At 36.6% G+C, this 24,511-nt stretch overlaps 1 protein-coding gene across 11 annotated transcripts in view; it reads right to left on the bottom strand.

Annotated features, from left to right (window-relative positions):
• TENM3 (teneurin transmembrane protein 3) overlaps positions 1–24,511 on the bottom strand; it is a 472,906-nt gene that overhangs the window by 375,167 nt on the left and 73,228 nt on the right. The window contains exon 2 of one of the 11 annotated variants that reach the window (XM_068403617.1): positions 8,700–8,773. The exons of 9 other annotated variants lie outside the window; for them this stretch is intronic. The gene's annotated coding sequence lies outside the window, so the exon portion shown is untranslated. Of the gene's footprint in view, positions 1–1,422; positions 1,488–8,699; positions 8,774–24,511 lie in introns of those variants that run through there. One more of the 11 variants, XM_068403622.1, reaches the window with a different exon arrangement.

Consider the following 24,511-nt stretch of genomic DNA (forward strand, 5'->3'; position numbering starts at 1 on the left):
ATCCTAACACTTTCAAAGTTATGAAACACTGCTGAGTCAGCAGCATCATAGTGCAAACATGCACATACACACACAAAAAAAAGAAAAATCAAAACTTGAATTTTTTTCCAAGGTCCTATAAAAAAAAAAAACTTAAAAATTCATTGAGAGGCAAACCAAGTTAAAAAAAAAAAGTAAAAAGCAGACAAGAGCTAGGAAAAAATGTTAGCACGTACAAGCACAGCCAGCAGAAATATGGCAGAACAAGCTTGATTTCTTTTGCCTGTTTTTAGGTGGTCATATACATCAGAGCCTCCACATCTCTCACTCAGAGCTCCTTTTCCTTTCATGTCAGTTCTCAGATTCTGGCAAAATGCGACTCTTCCGTGTTTTGTGTTTGTTTTGGTACAAAATATATGAATACTGTACTTTAAGCCAAACATGCAGATGACTTTTGTAATTTACATCAACTTAATGATCCAGTTTATTGCAAATTTCAGTGACCGTAAGAATTACAGTTTCTGAATACTGCTTATTCACTATTTGTGAGGGAGTAGTACTGGACGCTCCCGCTAATTTTTCTAATTAAACTATACGTAAGAATACTATTAAGATGTCTAGTTCAGAAGCAATGACAGAATTTCTAGACAGGAAAAAAATGTTGCATTTTATTTTTTGATCAAAAAAGATCTAATACAGGAATTACCTTTACAATTCCAATTATTCTCTCCTGAAAAGAATTAAAATGAAAAAAGTGTCTCTGTCAGCCAGTTTAGTCACTGATGATTTAGTAACACATTTACAATGTATACAATGCTCTAAAGCAAAATATACAGAGAAAATGAATCCATCCAAATAATCCGATGACACAATACTTACTTGCTATTCAAAAAAAAAAAAAAAACCACCAAATGAGTTGCTATCTTAAAGCCTTTCAGTTTAGTTGCAGTTAACACTACGGGAATATAGTGGTCTTGGATTGTGCCCACCAAAGCTTCTAAAAATATGCTTGAAATTATCCTTTTAGCCGAAGTTCTCAAGATAAAACATCTTAGAATGAAGCAAGTGCCAGCAGTTTTCTTCAGCTATTCCTAATTTTTAGAATAGAAGCAGGGATATCGTGCAGTAATGGAATATGAAGATGAAATGGGTAATCACAGTGAAAACTGCATCAGATGCGAATGACACGAATTGGCAGAATGGCTGTCAAATCACCACCTGTATGCAACTGCCCAGGAGCAGTTGGAGGAGTCCCAGGAAAAACCCTGCCACAATCATGAGAAAACCTCAGCTGATCAGCACCTATCATTCTTTCCCTACCTTCAACTATTGCAACTTCGTCTAGAAGATGAAGATTTAGGGCTTATTTTGTGCAACTGGCAGATTATGATATCCTGGATGATATCCAAAAAACAACACTCTTTTTAAGCTCAGAGTACCCACCTTGAGTGTCTTCCCCAATATAATTTCAAATACACTGAAATGTTTATTTCAGTATAGAAGTTGGCAATGATGACTTCAGAAGGTCGATGTCCTTTTTAAACATAACACAGAAAACACAATGCGCAAAGTTTCATACGTGATGCAGCTGCGTGGAACAGCCTCTGTAAAACAGATGTCATTGCTAAGTGTTAGTGAGGACAATTACTATGCACCAGTTTGCACATCTCATCTTTTACCTTCTACAGTAACTAAAAGAAAATAAAGAATTTGGGGTTCAAGAACTGGAACAAGAAAGCATTAGTCCTTAAAGAAAAAAAGGTATTTCTGAGGGCATGTCAACCCTGCAAAAGCTAAACACTGAGAGATCAGCTTTAGGTCAAGATACACACACCTCCTCTACACTGCAACACAGCAGAAACAAAGCTCCTGGGCTCTTCTTCAATGAGAGATGGCTAGGGCTATCAAGGAGACATCTGCAGACCTCTTAAAGTAGCTGATCTAAATCAAACACTCCTGGATGCAAATGGCACTTTAAGTCAGATGAGTTATGGAAAAGCTCTAAATTTATCATGGAAAGATAGCAGCAGCTTAATTAAGGCTGTTACCAGCTTCCACTATGAATATTTGCTCTCAGCTCTCCAGTTCTCGCCTCAGACATCTGACTTAACTTAGCAACTAATACACATTAAAGTCAGAGTTCAATACTTGTAGGAAAGTTATGTACAAATACACATTTGTCAGGTTCTAATTTTTATTTCTTTTACCATGAATGACTTGTTTCTTCAAGCAGATTTACACTAAAAAATTGTTTTAATTAAAGCACATTGGTTTTGATAGTTTGAGTAATTGGTGCTTCTGGTGACCTAAAAAGGAATGTTTAGCTCAAGAAGGCATTCGCCGATAGATACACAAGTTTTTTTTATTTATTTAATTCCAAAGATTTCAATACCAAGAACCAAGCATTGTATTCATTAATATCTTGCCTTTTATGAAGTTACTAGTGGTCACAAAGATTACTATTATGATCCTTCTGAACTGACAGTTATTTAAGATCTGCCTTTGTTCTGCAGATAACTGAGGTTTGTATATGAACAGTATTCTAGCCTGAACATTGGCAATGTGCAGATAATTGTTAATCTGCTTCCTTTGGTTAAGGTTAATTTTGCCCTTCTTGAAGTTGGCCTTTTTTCCTACCTTTTCTGCTCCATCTTCCTTGCTAAGAAATCCAGATGTTTTCAAAAACATATTATAGCTTAATACAAGTTTACGCAATTCTTAAAAGTGTTAAAAGTATCTGACTAGAAAAAAAAAGGCAACCTGAAAATTATTGATATTTTTTTCTTCTTCTTCTATAGCATTTTTGTCTCCCTTTGTGAAACACATGAACTTAGCCTCTGAAGAACCAGTAGACTGCACAAGACAACAAAAAAAGAGAAGTACTAAAACCCTTTAAGAAATTATCATTACTGGGAAACTAGACACAATGCCCCAAAGTGACACCGAAAGTAAAAAAAAAAAAAAAAAAAAATCAATGGAGGATGCAGCCTGATCTATCATAGTCCTGCTGTCAGCAGATTCTCTCTATGACCGAAGAAAGATACAAAGATGATGTACTGTTGCAAACAGGGAGCAGTAGCTGACAAATACTTCCCGTGTTCTTACAAAAGGAAGTCCCAATCCTTCAACCTGATCTATGAAAGCCAGCAACGCTTTACGCGAGAACACAGGTTCGTCTTGCACTGAAAAATTAACATGTACAAGGTCACATCATAGTCACGCGTTTCCTGCAGAAAATGTTTTTGCTGATATTCTTTTAACAATCTTAAAGCTTCCAAAACAATATGGGTGTTCATCTGTGAACATCGTTAGCTTTATCAACTACCATCACTGTTTTTACAATGTAGTAGTTAAAAATAGACCAAAAAAAGCACAGCAAAAGCTACAGGGAAGAAAGGAAAAGAGCAGCTTTTAGAACAAACCCAAATGCAAATACTTTTTAAAAAGCAGCTAGATTGAATACTCACTCATCACATAGTTTACAGATCCCTATAGGAAACACTTTGCCACTGTCCAACAACATTGAGCAGTCAGTGATAACATCTATATTTAGGCTAACACTTTTAGCTATAAGAGATGGTGGCTTTTTTGCCTAAAGTGTTCTAACAAATTCATGTTTTGGAGAAGGTTATTACTACTCAATAGGGAGAAAGTAGTAATGTGCCTTTGCCAAGTGACATTATCACTATATTTGTCAAAGAGAAACTTCCCAAACATTCCTCTTCTGTCATCTGCCACACCAGCAAAACTAGTGAGCCAATAAAGACACTAGCTTTATGTGGTCTTGCCAACAGAAGGCAGGACCCATATTCATTTCAAGGGAAACAACAGTGCTACACAGGAAATTTTGAGAGACAAGAACTCCCTGAAAGGCAAGAACAAGATCGCTGTCCTTGCTATTCTTGGTAACTTTCACATCATCTAGCTCATGGTACCTATAGATCACCTTCTTTATGCAGAAAGCCTCACAAAACAGCCTACACCTCAGACCCAGAAGATCCTACACCACAGAATAAGTGCCTTCTCCTGTTAGTGCCTAATATATCCAGCTCTGCACAGAAGATATCATTTAAAGCTTCACTGTGATGCCTCATTGTCATTACAGCTGTACAAAACAGTCCCTATTTATATTCCCTGCTCCCCGTCCCACCCCATGTCAGAGAATGCAAAAACCTGGGGTTTCCCATATGCAAAACTACACAGTAAGACAAGAGTTGTAGGCTGTAAGCCACACACGGAGATGTTAGAAGGGCCAAAGATTCCCAGGCAGTCCTGTCGCCTTGAGCCTACGTACTATCATGCATCTGCATTTATGAGTACACAATATTAAAAAAAAAAAAGTAACAGAGAAATTCTCAGGAACATAAAACTTTTACCATAGTTCCCCACCCAGGCTGGGAAAACTGTGTGAGGTTTTATGCTGCGTTGCTTTTTACAGCCAAAATGAGGATGGATTCAAAGCACTTTGCCCTGTCCTGATCTCAGTCTGTTTTGAGGGTTGGAGTGAAGGTCTTACAAACCGGTACCTGGAAGTTACAGAATTACACAGAATTTTTACACCTGTCTGAACTCATATTTTTTTTTTTTTGCTTTATTTTAAGTTTTAGGTACATCAAAATATAGGTGAAAACTGACATTATATTATTGGAGTATTTAAAAACTTTTATAAGAATATACGAATAAAACCCCTCCTGAAGAGCCTGAATAACCTGGGAAAAAAGTCTCTTTGATGCTTAAAAATCTCTCCAAAGTCTTTGGCTTTTCCTTGTAAACAAGGGAAAACAAAGGAATTAGAACATATATTCTACGGAACATTTCATTAAAGGCCAAAAACATGTATTTCTTAATTTTTGTACTCTGGCATCTTTTTTTCATTCTTGGCAAATAAAACAGATCTCAGCAAGATATTTAACCAGGCTGAGACACTCTGACTGAAATTCGGTGAACAAAAGCAGGCTGAAAACATGTTCCATTTTGTATCAAAAATATTTACTCCCATCATTATCTTATGCAATTCATAACCAATTAAAAAAACTCCAAAACTTTTAAAATACAGAAAATTTTCATTATGTATTTCAAAGAATTTTTAAAAAAATAAAAATATCTGGTTTGATTTTCACTCTGTTTAATGAATCCTGTTAGTTATTCATACATTCTTTATCATTCAGTTTGGCTACCAATCAAAGTTCTGCTCAAGAACAAGGACAAAAACAAGCAGGATCAGGAGTATGGCTTGATTTCCTTACACTAACAATATCATAAATTATTTACTGAACTTCAAAGCTTTGAAACTGACGATGAATATGATGGGAAAAATAAGATGTGTTTGTTCACTATCAATTATTTATTACATCTGTTTTACAGTATAAAATATGCACAAAATAATAAAAATTATGTTCATTTCATCAAAATTTACTGTTCTTTCTATCCATTCAAAGATTACGAATGGACTATTTGGTAACTTTTCAATAATAAGAGATGCAAAAAACCTGACATCTTGAGAAAAAAAAAAAAAAGGATTGCATCCATACTTTGCAGTAAGAAACTTAGATCTGTATATGCAAAACATTACTCAAGACTAGATAAAATGAAGTCTTGAATCAAAATAAACTACTTATGTAAGCCAACTCAGGTAATAAAACATTTAGAGCCTAGAATACGAGTGATAGCTGAACTAAATCTACATCCAAACCAGTCAGATCAAAGAATTAACATGTCAGTCCTCCTAACCAAAGCAGGATATCAAACCAGTTGGGCAGTTACAGATCCAAATTTTCTTCTGATTAAAAGTAAGTCTGGGACGCACGACTGTACACCAGACAGCTATTGTTTTTAAGGTGCCTTAGGTCAAACGTGGTAAACTTCACACTTCTAACCAGTGCTGTTTGTAATAGATTGGATGAAACACGTTTACAAAAGAATCAATAAATGTAAAGACTGGAAAGAATTAGAGAGGCTTGCAGGCTTGTACCTATTGTCTGGGGGAATTAGATGTCAGTTTGCGTATTATAACTCCAACAAAGGTTTCCTAGCTTTAATTTACTAGAACACATAATGGGCGTTGTAGGAGCTGGGAAACACTAGTCAGTCTGAATACATTACTTAAACAGTTTAATGAATGTTACAAACATTATTATAGTCCTGGCATACACTCTCTGCTCATTCATTTTTACTTTGCAATCTTATCATGTAAGGACATTTCCTTGTGAGGCTCTTCCACTTAAAGTCTCAGAAGCAAGAAACACCACAACATGTTCAAAACATGGATCTAAATAAATTGCAATAAACAGCTATGCTAAAAGCTATATAAGTACCTAGTGACACACAGCTTTCCAGTCTGTCTCATACAGACAGCATATATATTTGCACAACTTATGCACTTTTACAGGTTAGCTATAGTACATCCTAAACACATGATTTAAGAAAATCTTCCATTTGTAAACTAAGGTATAAAAAACAAATGTATAAAAGGAGACTAGTAAATAAATGCAGACCACAGTGGAAAGGAAAAAAAAAAAAGCCACCAGCACATTCTTTAAAACTGAAAAGATTGGCTGATATCAGAAAATAAAGCCCAAGTCCGGTTCACACATTAAAAGGCGTAATAATTTATTTCCTGAGGATGATTAATTCTTCAAGTAGTTCTTGTGAAACAGAACAGCCACACCCTTTCCTAATTAAATATTTCACAGTCATCCTATTTTTAGTCCTAGGTTCAATATGACTTTAATTCAAACGTACAACCTAAATCAAAAAGGTACAACTTCTGCGTTCCAGTAGAATAATTAAGACATAAGGTGTAGTTTTACACCATGCTGAACTTAAGGTTTACCTTTGATTATCACAATATATTTCCTCACGTTATCTGATTTATAAAGTAGAAAATGAGGAAATGGTGATGAACAAACTATCCATAAGCTTTTCCAGATAAACCATATGGTCTAGTGTTCCAACAGACAAAATGAAATCTTAAACACACAATAGGGTTGTTTAATGCCATATTCCACTGGGTAAAATTGGATACAGAAGGTTGGATTTCTCCATCCCAGGTTCCCTCTTCAAACCACAAACTGTTCATGTGCAGCTGATAAGTACAGTATCTCTGAAACTCCCTTTATAACCCAGTGCATACATTGAAACGATCACTGGAGTGCATTTTTTCCCAGGGAAATGTGTAAGGAACCCAATTTCTGAAGACAGAAATGTATTCTATCATAGATTTTCGAATAACAAGTTATTGAGTTCTAGTTCTACCACGATGGGAAAACCTCGCTTGGGAATTTTTGGTTCATATGACAAGAAGTTGCTATGACCATAAAGAAAGAAGTATACATATATCTGCATTACAAAGAAGTCCTTGTTTCTGAGAGAGACTGTCAATATTGCTACCCCCGGACAAAAGTAAAAATAATCTATGTTCATTTGTATGTATTAAATGCTTGCATGTTCAGATACGGGGATGTTGGTATAGTTTGTTCCACTGTACTGTTGCATGGTATTAGTTTATCCTTGTCTATCCTGTCAGCAACAACCTGTGTGGTTAAAACACTCACATGTGCTTTAACTAGTATGAAGTATTGCTAGTTGCTACACTACATCTACAGTAACAAATATGCATATTTGACATTCTGCTTTCTTCTCATTTAAGTCTACTTTAATAACTTGAGAGCCTTGTCACTTGGACAGCCAAGATCATGATTTTTGAAGAGGGTTCACTGCAGGCAAATCCCAAAGGGCTATGAGAGTCTGTCTTTGTCTGGCCTCATCAAAAGGAAGTTTTAAAAAGGGTTAATCATCACTTTAAAGTAAAAAGGAACTGCACTCCACAACAGAAGCTGCTGTTTATGCTCCTTTGGGCTGTTCATTGTGGAAATCTGGTTGACAGAAATTGGGATGAAAAGCTTAGAAACAGCTATTCCTAAAAATCGCTGCCTCAGAAAAAGAGGACACCCGATTAACCTTTTGGTATATCATTAGCCTAGCAAACTGTAGCATTGCACAGTGCAGAAACATATTATGCAGTTTTCTCTGAAAAGAAATCTCTCTCAAATTTATATTCCAGCACCACCACATTCCTTATATTTGTGTTACTGCGGAAATTAAGTATTTTAGACATTAAGAAAATCAATAGTTCATTCTGCTGGTAGCCCCCACACACAAACTGAGAGTTACCACAACCCTTATACAACTGACAAGTTCACAGCTTTTAAACCTCGGGCATAGAGGCTGGGCACTGTAGTATTTTAGAAGCAGGTAAAACACACCTTCAGTCAATAAAGTTTTTTCACTGTGAGAAAAGTAGGGGAAATACCTTCCTGGCAAAAAGTATGATTCACCTTGCCTCAGGCAAAAACTATATCCCCAGCAATACACTCCTTTAAAATCCATTCTTATAGTGGTTAAATAACTGAACAAACAGCTAACGTATTTTTTTATTGGCAGTGAGACAGGGAAGCAGCATACCTATTTAAAATGTCTGTTTGCCAACTAGAGGTGGGGGAAAGAGGAAGTTCTGCATTTCAATAGATTAAGGGTAAGATGTATGTAACATCAGTAAAGGACAAGCACAAATATTATTTGGTTACAGGCATCCACAGGAAAGGGCAAACTATTTTTATACATGGAAATGTCATCTTTCTTAAACACCGTTCTTAGTTTTCCAGTTTCCACTCACTTCCCTTCCAATATCATACCAAACAGGACACTTAACAATCGCTTACCTCTAAAGTGAAAGAAATAGTTGCCCGATTGTTGCCAATGTCTCATAGAGTTTCTTTCACCTTGCAATAGACTCCTACAGAAAATGGAAAGCCAATTATTGAAGCAGAATCACCTAGGAGAAAAACCGTGCTCTTTCTCACTAACACACAGAACTACAACTAGACTACTTATCTTTTCAAAGTACATAAGCATAAGAAGTGTTCTCCTCCATGAGGAGAAGCAAGCAGCCTAACAAGAGCTGCAGTATGAACGCAGCTTCTTTGGCTTATGCTCAGGTTCAGAGCGAGGAGGAAAAGGGGCCAGGGGACAGTAATAGAAAGATGAAGTCAGTTCCTACTTGCTAGTTCATCTGAAACCAGTTTTTACTCTAAGGACAGGCAAACACCAGCACAGGTTGCTCAGAGAGGCCATGGGGTCTCCATCCTACAGACATTCAAGACTCAGCTGGATGCAGCACTGAAACCTGATCTAACCAAGCCTGCCTGCTTTGAGCTGAACAAGGAGCTGAGCGAGGCAACCTCTGGAGGTCCCTCCCAACTCAAATACCTACTCACATCCAGTCACAGAGTAATTTATAAGAGCAATTCTTTTTCCAGTAATACAACCTCTGCATTCAGTGTCACTGTACTCCTTGCCATAGCAAGTAGCCTAAAGAGTAAGCCATTCTTCAAGATCTACGGAAAATTAATAGGTGATCAGCACATGGCTGAAATCATAAATTTTAGTACTTGAGATTAACACCCAGAGAGGTAACAGCCCCCAGGACACCCAGAATATGCTCTCATCTTGTCAATATAATAACTACTTCTCATTTAATTTCAATACCCCCTCACTGCTCCCCCCAAAAAAACAATCCAAAACACAAGGGGGTTGGTTGACAAACTAATTCTTAATAGAAAGGAAGGCTCCCAGTGTTTCGGAAGCTTTTACATGCTCTTCATAAGAAAGGAGAATCCCTTCGTTAACTCATATTTGTAAGACACCTGTATTCTATTTGTAGGAACATACTTCAGGGAAAGCCTTATGGCAACATATTCAATTTTTTGGTGAACTTCACAGCATATTCTTCCATGGTTTGCAGTTGTTAGAATAATCTAGATACTTGGTAATTTTTTCCCCCCTCTTTTGTTTAATTCCTTACTGGATACAGCCTCACATACTACAAAAAGAACAACATAACCTGAATCTTTGTCCTGTCACATTTTACAGGAAAGTTCCAAGCTAGTATAAAAACAGCTTGATTGCTCCAATTATAACTTTGAGGGTATCATTAAATACCACTCCAGAGAATATTTCAATATTTTAGGCACCCCCATGTAAATTCCTTTTTTTCCTCCTTATGAATCTGTACGTAGCACTTAGTTCTGCTACAAGTTTTTACTCCAAGGTAGATTTTCTATGGGCATATCTCTGCTGTTAATCTAGACTACAAAGGCAGAAAGATCATGCAGCTAATAGGCAATACCTTAAATTTAGCACTAACATACCAAATTTTTCTTTCCACGAAATCAAACCTGCCAGTCCAGACCTGTTCATAAAGAAGGAAACAACTCAGTATCCCAGGAACTCCTCTATACCTTTCAAAACAAAAGACTAGGCTTACTACACTCACCTCCAGTACATGAATCATTAACAAACTATCTCTTGATTCATGAGCATCACAGCAAGCAAGACATTACTTTCTCACTTTCTAAATTTGCAGTTAATTTTTCCATGTTTATGCTGTTCGGATAGACAAGGAGTACTGCATATTCACCTGCAGACTCCTTCAGAAGCATACCTGACAGCCCTTTAGGTTAAATACTTTGTGCAAGTATCTTCTTGGGATACTTCATCTGCTCCACAGAGATCTATAAGAACATACTGCTATTAAGACACTAATATAGTTTGGCCTATTCGAGATCTCTCCGAACACTACTGCCTAAGCCGTTTATCATACTACACATGGTACCCATACAGGTAATCAATAGTATTTGCAACTTAGCAAGACTGAAAAAGAAAGCCTACAATTCAAGACGACAAACACATGGCTTGCATAGGCACTCTCAGTTATGAGGAACAAAAAGAAAGAAATTTTTTGCTAATGATGCATTAACAAAGCTATTCTGTTTGTTAAATGCCATGCAGCCCACATAACATTAATTAGGATAACCCTCATCTGAATTGTTGACATCTTTTAAATAAGAGAAGTACCATGCTTCGTAAAGGCGTAACTAAAATTTTAGTGCATTTTCCTGTGCAAAATGGCACGTTCTATTTTTGTCAATTACGTATATTAAAAAGAAAGAAGCAAATTAAGCCAAACTAGCAGGGAAAAAAAAAAAAAAAATCATCTTATCATTGCCTTTAGAATGCTCAGGTAGTTTCTGTGCCGTAGATACCACAAATACAAATGCCAGATTTTCTTTAATTCTTTTTTTTTTTTCCCTACAGAGATAAAACAGCCAACAATACAGTGGTAGCTGTCCTAAGGAATCCATTTCAACCTCTTGACACAAAATACTATGCACTAGAACGGTTAGCAAAAATGTAGTTATATTAAAAGACATTTCAGCTAACAAAGGTGTTAGCCTTTCCCATTTATGTTCCCATTTTACAGCTTTAGCAGCATTTTAAGGGATCAATGGGATTATTCTTACTTTACTGGTTTCTAATTAAAAAAAAAAAATTCTAAATGAGCCAAAGAACTTGCTTGTAACAGTTCCCAGGGTGATCCCCATATCCCGAGAACCCTTCAGCTACAGCAGTTCTGTTAGGAGCCTGAAAACAACATTTTTGATTGGTTATCATTTTTTTCTGATTTGCAACTTATCACTGTTTATTCTTCCTCTACCAACAAGCACCCAAATCTGGGGTCTTATCCGTGAGTCCTACTGTATAAATTACTGTGACAAAGACTGAAAGATAAAACCATGTAGCTGATCTACTCACACCTTTAGCTGTCTTGCAACTACAGTTCCTTATCACACAGCTCTATACAGCTGAACGACTATGTATACAGCAGCCCAAACCAGTTATTAACTAGGATATCAAGTACTGGATTTTTCTACCTAAGAACCCCAAAACCCACTCCTCAAGTTGGATGCTGGTTACTCTATGTTACAGCTAAGCAACAGAAACAAAGATATTCCTTAGGAATTGATTTCTGGAAGGCCACGAGAGAGCGTGAGGTTATTTTGTTCTCTTGGTTGTTTGGGGTTTTTTGGTTTGTTTGGTGGTTTGGTTTTTTTGGGGGGGGGGGGGGGGGGGGCGGTGTTTGTCTTTGGTTGGTTTTTGCTCGGGGTTTTTTTTTGTTTGTTTGTTTTTGGTTTTTTTTCCCCTCAATTAAACAACTCAAAACCTTTTACTTTTTACAGGGAAAAATAATTGTTTAAACATGGCTACAGTTTTTCCTTCCCAAATTAACATCTTTTAATCTCTTCCACTATTATTTGTAATTCTGTTGGTCATACATGGGGAAAAAGAAGCTTCAAGAGGCAGTCTCTCCTTTTTCCCTACAAATGCTTATCTTTTGTCTCTTAGGCATGTCAGCAAATATTTCTTTTCCCAATATACCCGTTCTCACAATGCATGAAAAGGAGAAAACTTTAAGTACTTACCTAACACACACACTTATTGGAAGCTGTTTTAAGCTTAGTGTATTGTTTTAGAAGGTTAATACTAACTGGGATCAAATTGGAAAGTTACTTGTATTTCCACTTGCTAAAATAAAGTATCGATGAGAAGCAACTGAAAGATAACAAATTTCTGAATGCAAGGACTGAGGTGTTAAAAATACATAAGTTATGTTCAAAATAGCAAGCTACTAATTACCTTCCTGTTTCATGGAATTGTGCTATATACTTTGCTCTAGTATTCAGCAGAGGACATTCTGCTGATCAGATATTATACTGAGACGTGAGCCCCATTTTAGCCTTAACTTTGTATACAAAGAAGCAGAATAAATAGTGTGTAACCAAAATGAAAAAAAACTGTCCTTGCAAATATATTCTCCTGAATGAATTCTCAATATCATAGTGAGAATGCTAATTGTAACACAGAACACACACAGCAGATTTATCCTCCGTAAGCATCAGAACACTTTACCAGGACTGGGTCTATTCCTATTTCATAAATGGGAAAACCAGGGTGAAAGGTTGTTTTTATAAATTCAGTGGCAGGCACAAAAAGAAACAAAGTCCATAATTACCACACCTTTACCATATTCTATAGGTCAAATTTAAAATATTTAAAGACTAATTAACTGTCTGATTTGAAATATGAATACTGATTTCAGCAGAAACATGCTTAACTTTACCCAAATAACTAGTAAACAATACTTGCAAGCTGAAATTTAATATTCCTTTCTGTGTACCTCAAAACCAAGAATGTACTAGATACAAGAAATATCTTGAAATTGCGCACTCTACTTTTCAAAATATAGAAGACAAGTATAATTGATATTATATAAATATAATATCGTCCTGATCTACCTGAAAGGGCTAACATCTGTTACTAGTTGAATGAAAGTACAGAATAAACAAGCTGCTCAGTACATCTTAGAGTGTGTTTATGAACATAGTGAAAACAATTTAAAACTGGAAATAGTTTATTTATTTACATCATCATTATTCTATCCTAGAAAGGTTTTTTTTGCCATTTTTTCTTTTAAAGCATCTTAGAATACTGTTGAACAGCTGCTTCACTCCCCTCGCTCCCTTCAATACCTGTACATTTGGAATTTCATCCCCAGAATTTTTCTGTAGTATCCCTATTTAATTAAACAACACATTTTATTTTTACCTTATCTACTTAGCAGAAAAACATGAACTTTGTTTCCTACCTCACATTAACTAACTACTTAGTAGCAAGATTTTAGACTACAGACTGATGATTCTAATTATGCTAGGGTTTATAGCTCAGATTCTTACCTCATGATGAAACCTCTGTTTTCTTGCAGCAGCACATACTGAAAGTAATGCCATTTTTAAAAAAATGAGCCAGATAGACTACTTTTGTGCATTTGCCATAGGCAAACAGTATTTTCTTCTGAAGAATTTGATCTTACACTGTAAACTGTACACACAGTTATAAAACTGTATGTTTCACTCACAGATCAATTCAGCAAACAGAAGCAAGAAATTTCCTGAAAGGGAAGGATTTTGCTTTAAGATCTTCCACATAATGATTTTTTTGCTTAGTTGGTCAGAAAAGATGACTGGATATATTCAGCATGTGGTGTAATTCAGCACTCTCCTCCTTTTGAAGGGTACAGGGTTGTCAGACCACATGGAAGAGCAATAATGGAATTGCAACTGACAAGCACTTTGTCTTTGGGAGACCACTCAGAAAATATTAACTACCCAGCAATGGCTAAGAGGCCTTTGTTGTCTCAGTAAAAATGAAAGTATTTTTGGTATCTGAGGACTTCACTCAAGCTCTGACCTTATGTTCTGAAAGTCAGAAGAACCTGTGTGACTCAGTACTTTTGATAAGATTCATGATAAGGTCCCCACAATGGACCATTGTAAGGATGTAAAACTTTCTGGTCAAACCCTCAAGCGTTTGTAAAGATGGTGCTGTCTATTCTGCTGTATCATCAATTTAAAACCTTATTAACCCCCAATTAACAGCTGAAAATGAAAAAAAAATATACACATGAACATGCTACACGGTTCATGCAACCGGCTAAAGAGAAGTCAGTGAATAAAACAACTCATTGTAGCATGCACTCTGGTTACATTTTTAACCTTTTAGTACTAGTTTTCATGAAAAAATGAAAAAAAGGCTTTTACAGAACACATACCAAGGACTGTATCTCAACAACAAAAGATGCCCACACAGCAGTCTGCTTTATTCCACACAACTGACTCATATTAGGTACAAGTGTGCAATTGAGATGCCAGCCAATTTAGAGATACAACTTTCCAATATTAAAAGCAGTGAACAAAAGGGTTTAAGAAACTGATAAAAAGCTCCTAAAGCCAGATATGCCATACGCTAAGCTGCAAGCCCAGATTAGTTACATGTAACCATTAGCATTGCAAGACTCTGTATATAGAAAAACTGGCAGCAGCAATGTCTAATGCATAACAGTGCTAAATCCAGCAAAATCAACAGTGTTTTCGACAAGGAAATCCTGAGATGATGTCAGAGTTTTTTGTAGAAGAAAAATACTATTAATAATAGAAGTATGTTTTGTATACAGTAAGGAATATATAGATAATGAAAAAAGGCAGTTTGTTCCAAAACAACCTTGAAGGAACATCAAAGGTGCTTCTTTGGTCCAGAAAATACACCAGCACATGCACACACACAATACCACCGCTAGACCGACAACAAAAAAAAAAGGACAACAAAACCAAAAAAAAACCAAATACCAAACAACTTATCACAAAGGATCTTAGTTTCTTTAAAAGGCCCCTTAAAAAAAAAATTGCCTAGCAAAGGCAAACAGCTAATCGTTATACCTGTATAGCTCAATACTCCCCATTCCAAACCAAGGAGAACACATTATTTTTCATTAATTTAATACTTTATCTAGTCACTTCTTGCTTTCTTCCACCTGCTCATGCACAACCCTTAAAATCCAAGCTCTGTTGTCTCAGCGCAGGCGAGATTCTAAAGGACCAAGGCTAGAGCAGGGGATACTCAAGCACATTCCCACTACAAGTTTTTTAAATATTTCCAGTCCTAAATGGTATATATCTAATGTGGTAACACGACAATTCGCAACTTTTAGAAAAAAGAACTGTTCTTGGAAAACAATTTATTTGACCTCAGCATGTTAGATATAGCTTGCTGCTATACGGAGCTTCAAATTCAAAGGGAAGATGGACAAAGTGTGTTGAAGACAGTGTAATAGACAGCAAAAGACTTTTTTTCCTCCAGCCCCAAGATAGAGGTCACACATGTTTAAGGTTAGTTTTATTTGTCCTACGGACTAAATTAATCCTGTCTGAGGTGTCCTGAATATACCACGTAGCACTTGCAGAATACAAACCACCCTCAATGTAGTAGAATCAGACCCAACTGAGCATGCAGAGCTGCATAAATATTCAAACTATTGCTTAATTTAACTACTATGCAATAGCTTCTTGTCTTTTACTATGTATACTCCTACTTAAATACTTATAGAACCAGTAATCCAATCAACTATAGGATATACTAAGTCGACACTCCTCTGTACTTCCACTCCAACTGAAAACAGATTTTAACTTACTGTAAAATAAAACTCAGACTTCTGCAGTAGATAAAAACCCAGCCATTTTTTGTGATGTAAGTCATGTACGATTCAGTTTTTAATTCTAAGAGAGATCACTACTACTCCTAATCTTCGCCCATGTCACAAAAAATAACCCAATTGTTTCCACATAAAGTTGAACAACTCGCACTTGCTCAAAAGCTACCCAATTTTGATTGTTAAAAGTCCACCTCTTAAAGGCAGTTTTCCACTCTCTGGCAATACCATATCAATGTTTCATTACTCATACAGTTTAAAATTCGCAGGTTTTTGTCAGTATGATTTTTTCCAAGGTCAGCTTCACACGTTATGCCTCAAAGTATCAGATATCATATATTCAATGGTAGCCTTTTTATAGTTCTCCTTGAAGAACCAGATTGAACTCAAGTTTCTACTTGGAAGCCCTGACTTCCAGCTTCACCCTTTCCTCAGTAATTGCTACACAGCATAAACACCAGCCAAGAAAAACAGTAACAACCCACAACCCAAGCCGCCTTGAGCTTGGCAACTTCTAGGATTTCTCTGTTAGCAAATCCCATATGTTTTCTTCATCTCAAAACACCTATTGTCAGGATAATCCAAGCTCAATTTTCTTCCACTGTTGCATTGTTCAGTCTGTTCTTGATAGGAACTGAAAAGGTGCCAGTCTATCTCCACGACAGACCATTAAACCTTCCTGTCTTATCCAAAACACATCACAAATCTCCTCCATATGCAAGCCTAAGAAAATATCAAAACTGACAGTATGACTCAAAGATCAAAAAAAGAAGGGGCAGGGAGAGTAAGTTTACATGCCTTATTAATATGTATTAGAAAACCCCCTCTTGTTATTGCTGGGTTTTGTGTAGCACTAAGGAAGAATCCAGTATTGTTACACAGTCTGCTAAGCAATTTTTATACCACCAAAACTGCAACTTCCTATAGTAAATTTAATTAAAAGACAATTTTTGACAGATAAGAAGTCAATACAGATGCCTTTGACATATTATTAATTTAAATCCAATACTCTTATCACAAAACCTACCTTTTAACACGAAAATCTACAATGGAAATGTCATTTGTTTTGCAGGCTGAAATACAAGTGCTTAAAACGTTTAAAGTCGCATACTTCATTTGTGTGCATTTCAGCCTTTTAAAACAGATCATTTTTATACTGTGGTCACAACCAGCTGTTTTCAGCTCTGTATATAAGCTTTCTGCTTATAATGTATTTACGTCCTTTGAAGCGGTTAAATCAAGGATCCTGCCTTACCATACTCACACTCAAAACTGTTTCACAATTCCCAATAATAAAGCTCTCTAACCTCTAAAAAAAAACCCAAACCAAACAGAATAGAATACTTTCATACCCCATTCTTCCATTATTTATTTTGCATTATTTATAACAAAAACCCAGAAATCAAACTTTGTGGTCATCTTGCAAACCTTAAATGCCAGATAATCAAGCAACAATAAACAAAAGTAATTAGTGGCTGAACCTTAAGATATTTCTACCAAATCCCAAATATTTAGAAAGCAAATCTGATTTCTGATAAATATGATTCTTTTGGCTAACCTAAACCACAAAACACATAAACACATTTATTTATTTTTTAAAGTCACAACTGTCTTTCTCTCAAGATTCTGACTGAGGAGTTTTCATTGAGTAATTTAGCAGCACTTCTCTCCCCAAAATCAGGCTAAGGGTATCTAGGAATCTGAGCAAAATTAGCAACAAAATCCTTCCCCTCTCCCGAAACTCCTACGACCCATTTATTACTAGCCATTTCCCTCCTTCTTTTCATCCTTTTTTCCCCCTTTAGTCACAATGGTTTATCCTTTTCTCTCTGATCAATACAGTTATAATGACCAAACTTTTGTCTGAGCCCATTCCCTCAGGCTATCTAAACAAACTCAACCTTTCCTTGCTGATTCTATAGCAATTATTTCCAACTAGTTAAGCTCAGAAATTCTTACTTTTAATTAAAATACCTGCTAGTGAAATACACTGACAAAACAAGCACACCTCCTTAAATTTCATTTTGAAACCAGGACAGTGATTTTGTGTGACCACAAAATACGGTCACACAAACAAATTTCCAAGAGTATTAAACTTTTGACTGTTTAGTTTTGGTTTGTTGGTTTCTTTTGGTGGGTTTTGTTTTTGTTTTTTAAATGAGTTATTCTCTAAGCTTTCTGAGATGGCACTGAACACGTTTTCAGTACTCACCTTTTGTTGACACACAGTCAGCTACTTGTATTTGGGTTTTTCTGCAGAGAAAGTTTGCATACCGAGATGTGTCAAATAAGCCCTCATCCAGTGCAGACAGGGAAGAGAAAGGCAGCAGAAATTACAGGAGGAGTAAAGCACCTCTGTAGTACGTAAAACACTGCAGATTGCACACTAATTCTCACGACAGATAGTGACCTCAAGATTGGCAGGTGGTAGTGAAAAAGGGACCTCAGTATTTACAGAAGTTAATGGGAAGCTCCATGGACTATTTGTGCTGAAGATGCTGGCCAAAGCTGGTGTAAAGCCATCACCACCATGCACTGGAAATCTTCCACCACAGTTCATGCCAATTGCTCTAGACAACTCTTTTCAGGAGCCATTGGCACAGGGGAATTATGTGGATATGCCGGGCCCCTGACTACTCAAAAGTATTGTGATACCTAACAGACATTAAAGTGTGGGCCAAGAGGTATGCTCTGAAAGGCAAAGCATCCCTCCTGCCTTAGACACAAGAGGCACATCATCATCCAGTCTTGACCTCCTGTCTCCATTTAGCCTGCACCCATGGCTAAACAATAACCAGTTGTTCTATCACCCAAGACCCCTCCCCAGATGAAAAAGGGAATTGGGAAAAGGAGAGACACTCATGGGTTAAAATTTAAGCAGATTTAATAAAATAAGGGAATCAATATCTATACTAATACAAAAGACACAAAGTTATACTCAGCCCATAGAGTGGTGGCAAGTGCCTCCAAGGATAGTAACCATTGAGAAGAGAAGAAGGGAGGAGGAGAAGGAGAAAAAGGAAGAAGAGAAGAGAGCAGCTTTCCCATTTATAGTGACCCTGACGTTAATGCTATAGAATACACCTGTGGGCCAGCCTGGGGCAGTTGCCCTGGCTGTCACTGCGAATGGCCTTGATCACCATACCACAGCTGGCCACAAACTGAAACAAAATGTAGCAGAAAATTGATTATCTAAATCTTATTCCTGCAAAACCAGGACACCTCCATGATAAGTTCAGTATTCACTCTTAAATGGATCACTGCTTGCTCCCCATTCACTAAGTACAATGAAAATATTAAGATCTCAAAGGTTTATATCGTCATGCAGACATCTTTGGTGTTGACAGGACAACGTTTTAGACAAGTGGTAGTTGCTTCTTGAGAGGCTCTCCCATTCAGTAACATTAAAAATCAAGCCAAGAGCACAGTAATTTCTTCAGTATTTATCTTTCAGATAAGCCATGGTGCAGTAAAACATGGAAAAAAAAAAAAAAAACAAACTAAAGAATACTATCAGGGATCCCAATATCCTCCATGTTTTCCTCTCTACATCACATTGAGCCAGGTAAATCAGTGAGCAACAATTCCATCAACAGATTATGAAACTTCCACCTAATAAATATTTCTATTTCACAATATACACTGAATTTTTATTCCAATCCACAATTTCTTATTTTTATTTCTGTTATTTCCTTGCCACTTTTACTCAACCTTTTAAGTACGGCTTTTAATATTTACAGCCTTCACATTTCTGTATTTAGAAGCACTTAGTCCCTATTTATGTCTGTTAAGATTTGTAGGGTTTTTTTCTTTTTAGCCTAACCATTTACCGTAATAGAGTACCAAGACCCATCTAGCACCAATTTCATACAATTATCTTCCCCATGTTAGACCTGATCAGCTGTTAAATCCTATCATTTATATGCTGTCTTCTTTTTAAGAACTTTTAGTATAACTTCACCACTTATGAATTTCACAATTTCAAATAAGAGTAGATAACTAATTTGTAAAGTAAATAGTATGTTCTTATGCTATTCCTAATTAATCTTTGCTTTATTCATATGTGCAAGGCACAAAAAAAAAATTTGAAATTCTTAAGAAAACATAGCGAAAGTTTCTGATCTTCAGAAAAAAATTAAAGGTGACAAAGATAATTCAGGGTCAAAAGAGAGCAACAGAAAATTGAGATTTCTGCATGTTTGTTTATAAAATTAAAAATTTCAAGTTCAATAACATTTGTCAAAAGATAATTTAGAAATGGCAGTAAAATGCAATCACTATAATTTTGAAGTCATTGAAAGACTAAACAATAGCATGCTATACTAAGAGCAAGAATAATCTCATCTCAACCGTTTATTAATACTCCAGTCTAAAGAAATATTTTCATAAAGATGTGAATTACATACAGAACAAAGTACAGGAAACAACTATTTGCTCATTAGGGAAATCAAGCAGTGCCATATTGTGTAAGTACCAACAATATTATATCTAAGTCCTGGAATCAACTGATTATTCAAACACTTGTGTTTTCATATTAAAAAAAAATAAGTAGCAGAGACAGAAATATTGCAAAAATAATGCCCTTCTAGTACATTCATACTAAGTTGTATCATTCAAAGCAACCTGTGACAAGAAAGGCTATCACTAAGTAACAAGTATTCTAAAATTTGGCTTTTCTACCTGATCATTTTTATTTTCATAAAAGTCCATACTCTGTTTACTCACTGCTCCAGTGCTAAGTAGGCAGAAGAACTTGGATATCACTTCTAATCAAAATGATCATTAATAATATGACCTGTTTGCAAATTCAGCAGTGTGAACATTTTGAACACACATTCAAAGCAGGGCTCGCTATTTTCTGCAGTTGTTCCTTGCACTCCTAACTGAACCGGGTCCCTGTGACCCACTTTCAATAATATTGAGAAGGACTCTAATAAAAAACAATGCCAAGGTATAAAAGATGACAATCAGGATTATCAGAAAAGGTCAAAACAAACCAAACAAACAAACAAAAAAAAACAAACCAAAAAAACAATCTGTAGTTCAATATGCTTGCAACAAAGGATAACAAGAAATGTGGGAGTTCTGAGACATCAGTAATTTAGAACTGCATTTAGAAAACGAGACTGTTTTTTATTAAAGCGTTTCATTTCATGGAAACAATGCTTTCAAAGTGAGAAGCTGGTATAACAGAATGACATTCATAGAGTCTAGGCAGATCTGTTCTGTGTATTATGGAAAGCATTTCTGATACTAGCAATGCACTGTCATGCCACGTATACACCATGAAATTTTCACCCTGATATTAGATCTATAGTCACACCCTTAAAGTGGGAGCATGTTTTTACATACTGTTCTTTCTTCAGTTCTTTTACACAAAGATCAGCATAGATCTCTCAAAATCCCTCTGTGAATCAGAAATCCAAAATGCCTTTGCAATATTCTTCAGCTTTCATTGTGAAAAGGTGTGACATTTTAAGTTAAATTCAGTAAAAAACAGGACCATGAGCTACTGACCTGCTAAGGTTTTGGTTCAACTTGGCTGTACACTGCAAGTGGGTTTGACTGAGCAGGCATTATGTAAATGGACGGACTTAAACAAAAGGCAGCTCTCATGTATTAATCCAAGGCCTGGGGTGCTTTCAGAGTAGGCTGGAGACAATCCCAGACACCTGGCTTTTGAAAGACCACTGAGGGAATATGCAAGGGGAGAGGGGGAGGAAAGGTCAGTAAAGCAGCCTGAAATGAAATTTAACTAAATTCAAGCCTGTCTTAAAGCATCTGGATCAGCAGCCTCGAAAAAAGTTTCTTTTCGGTTGTCAGATGCTGAAATATACTTCTCTATCTTAAAGACAAAAAAATGCTTTCCAAAGCAACACATATTACAGACTTCAGGATTCAGCAAGAAGTACTACCTGGAAACATGAGATGTTTTTAACTATAGGCTCAGAATGCATTTTGCCTGAGCAGCTTCAATATTTACAGACTCTACCTTGGCATAGTTAAGCCTCTCTGGAAAAGAGTCAAAAGAAACTGTGCCATTCGAATTGTGGAGATGCAAATCTGAAGAGCAGAAACTTGGCTATCAATTGGAAAAGCTATTGCTATATAATCACAACCAACCAGGGGTTTAAGCTAGCCTGGACAGATGATAAAACACCAATATAATCAGGTATCCAATACTTTGCGTCAGCTGTCCCTTCTGTCTTCACAGAATCAACCAGGTTGGAAGAGACCTCTGGGATCATCAAGTCCAACCATTGCCCTGACACCACCCTGTCAACTAGACCATGGCACTAAGTGCCATGTCCAGACTTTTCTTAAACACATCCAGAGATGGTTTGGTGACTCCACCACCTGGGCAGCCCGTTCCAATGTCTAATGACCCTTTCTGAAAAGAAATGCTTCCTAATGTCCAACCTGAACCTCCTCTGGCGAAGCTTGAGGCTGTGTCCTCTTGTCCTAGCGCTAGTTGCCTGGGAGAAGAGGCCGACTCCCACTTCACTACAACCTCCCTTCAGGTAGCTGTAGACTGTAATAAGGTCTTCCCACATCAGAGCCTAAAGGAGGTTCTCCACAAACTGCTTTACAAAAATGAGATTAAACTGATTTTCACTTGGATTCTTTCTCCTCTTATGGCTATTTGTTCTCTTTGCAATGGTTTTTTTTTTTTTAGGAGTTTTTCTTGAAACTCCTGAAGTAAGTAGGAGCAGACAGAACATTTGCTATTTCTTCCCTCTAGGATTTTTTTTTCCTGAAACTTACTATATAGTCTCCTTACCTGTATGCTTCTCTAGATTACTTCCCTTGCACAGAACTGATTTTCAGTTACTTACCCCTTTTTGATAAAATCCCGACTCCTCCTTCCTCCCAATCATTTTGCTGTTGTTTTCTTACTCAGCCCCCTACACCGCCTATATATTCTTCATCTGATGCATACATTTGGTTGCCTGTTTGGTTCTCCCCTCTAGCAGCTCTGGGGAAATGGCCAGTGGACATATGTGTTAGCTCCTGACCAACAAGCCAACCAGCACCCTAGCAGCTCTGCAACCATCACAGCATCTGCTGCCTCCCAAATAGCTGACCCAAAGTCAACAACTCCAAAACCAAAGAAAGAACAAGTGAGAAGCTACTGTGGGGAGAGGATGTTGATGTCAATGAAATGAAACTTTTGGAAGCCTATCAGAACTATCTGATGCATTTGCCACCCACCCAGTATTATCTTGTTATGGGAAAAGGGTGCCACCTGGTGCCCAATCCATCCTCCTTTAGCTACTCACCTGGCCTGCTCTTTTGGCTTGTCTGGCCTTTGATCCTCAGAAATTCACCTACTTCTCTACCATGAGTCCCCAAAACTTAACATACTCCTATAATCTCTTAATTCCATGCAAGTTTTCAGAACTTGAAATGTTCTCCAACTTAGTATACCCTGAAAGGAACAACAAAAATGCAAGTAATGTCACAAACCAAACTCAGACACCTAAACAAGTAGGAAATGTCTAGCTTTCTTATCCAACAGGGACCCCATATAAATCAACCTGAACACCTCTCGCAGAGTAATTAACTAGGCAGTAAGGCCAGGATCATGTGTTGCCTCAAAGGATGGGGTGAGAGAAAACAGAATCACTAGATCTTTGTTCTAGAAAACCTTTTTAAAAAATGAAACATTTTTCCTCTGTTATTTTGCTCTTGAGCTCTACTACACTACATCCAGCAAAACACTGCTTTTATTTCCTACAGGGCTGCTCACTGCTACTTCAACACAAATAAAAATGAAGGTACTTCTATTCTGATTCCTTGAGATGGACATTTAATAATTTCTTGTCTGTATAGGGTGCTTTACCTTTGTAACTACATAAAATATAAGGATCACACTGAGTCCAAAGTGGAGGTTTTGCCTCTGTTCATCACATGAGGAAAATCCTGTATGATTTTTTTTTGTGGAGATTTGCAAAGAATAATAATCCATAAGAAGTGCCCTAATGGGCTGCAAGACCCTCTGAGACAGTGTCTGATTTGGGGAGGAGATACTTCCCCTCATATTTGCCTTTTTCTAATTCCAAGCATCCCAGTTGAAATTCAGGTTTATGAGATGCGAATGCTTTCTATTATTCTAGATTTCCACATCTCTCTGCTTCCCTCAGTAGGCTCAGTGTCTGTGGCCTACATAATGCACACAGGCTCCAATGATTGGCAACTTTGATCTTCTGAAACCATTTAGTACTAAATACAATATTCATATGTTTGCGTAAAACACGGTTAAAGGAACAAAAATAAAATCCTTCCTTTTATTTATTTCAAAATGGAATTCATACTTCATTTGTCACACTGAATTGAATCACTCTTTTAAAGACTCCTTTCAATTTAAAGACAAAACATTTCCAGGTATTTATTTATACTTAGACTAGTCTTTGTTGTAAAGCATCTGGATATTTTGTGCCATTTCTACATCCATTTTCTAACTACAGCATCTTGAGCTATAACAGAAATATATTTGACTTTTGTTTTTATTACATTTGGGTTCCAAATTAACTTCAACCCAATGATGCCAAAAGAGTGCCTTTTCAAACCAAGGTTTAAAGTAGTCTAGAT

This window comes from Nyctibius grandis, chromosome 6 (genome assembly GCF_013368605.1).
Source record: "Nyctibius grandis isolate bNycGra1 chromosome 6, bNycGra1.pri, whole genome shotgun sequence".
Classification (NCBI taxonomy): domain Eukaryota; kingdom Metazoa; phylum Chordata; class Aves; order Nyctibiiformes; family Nyctibiidae; genus Nyctibius; species Nyctibius grandis.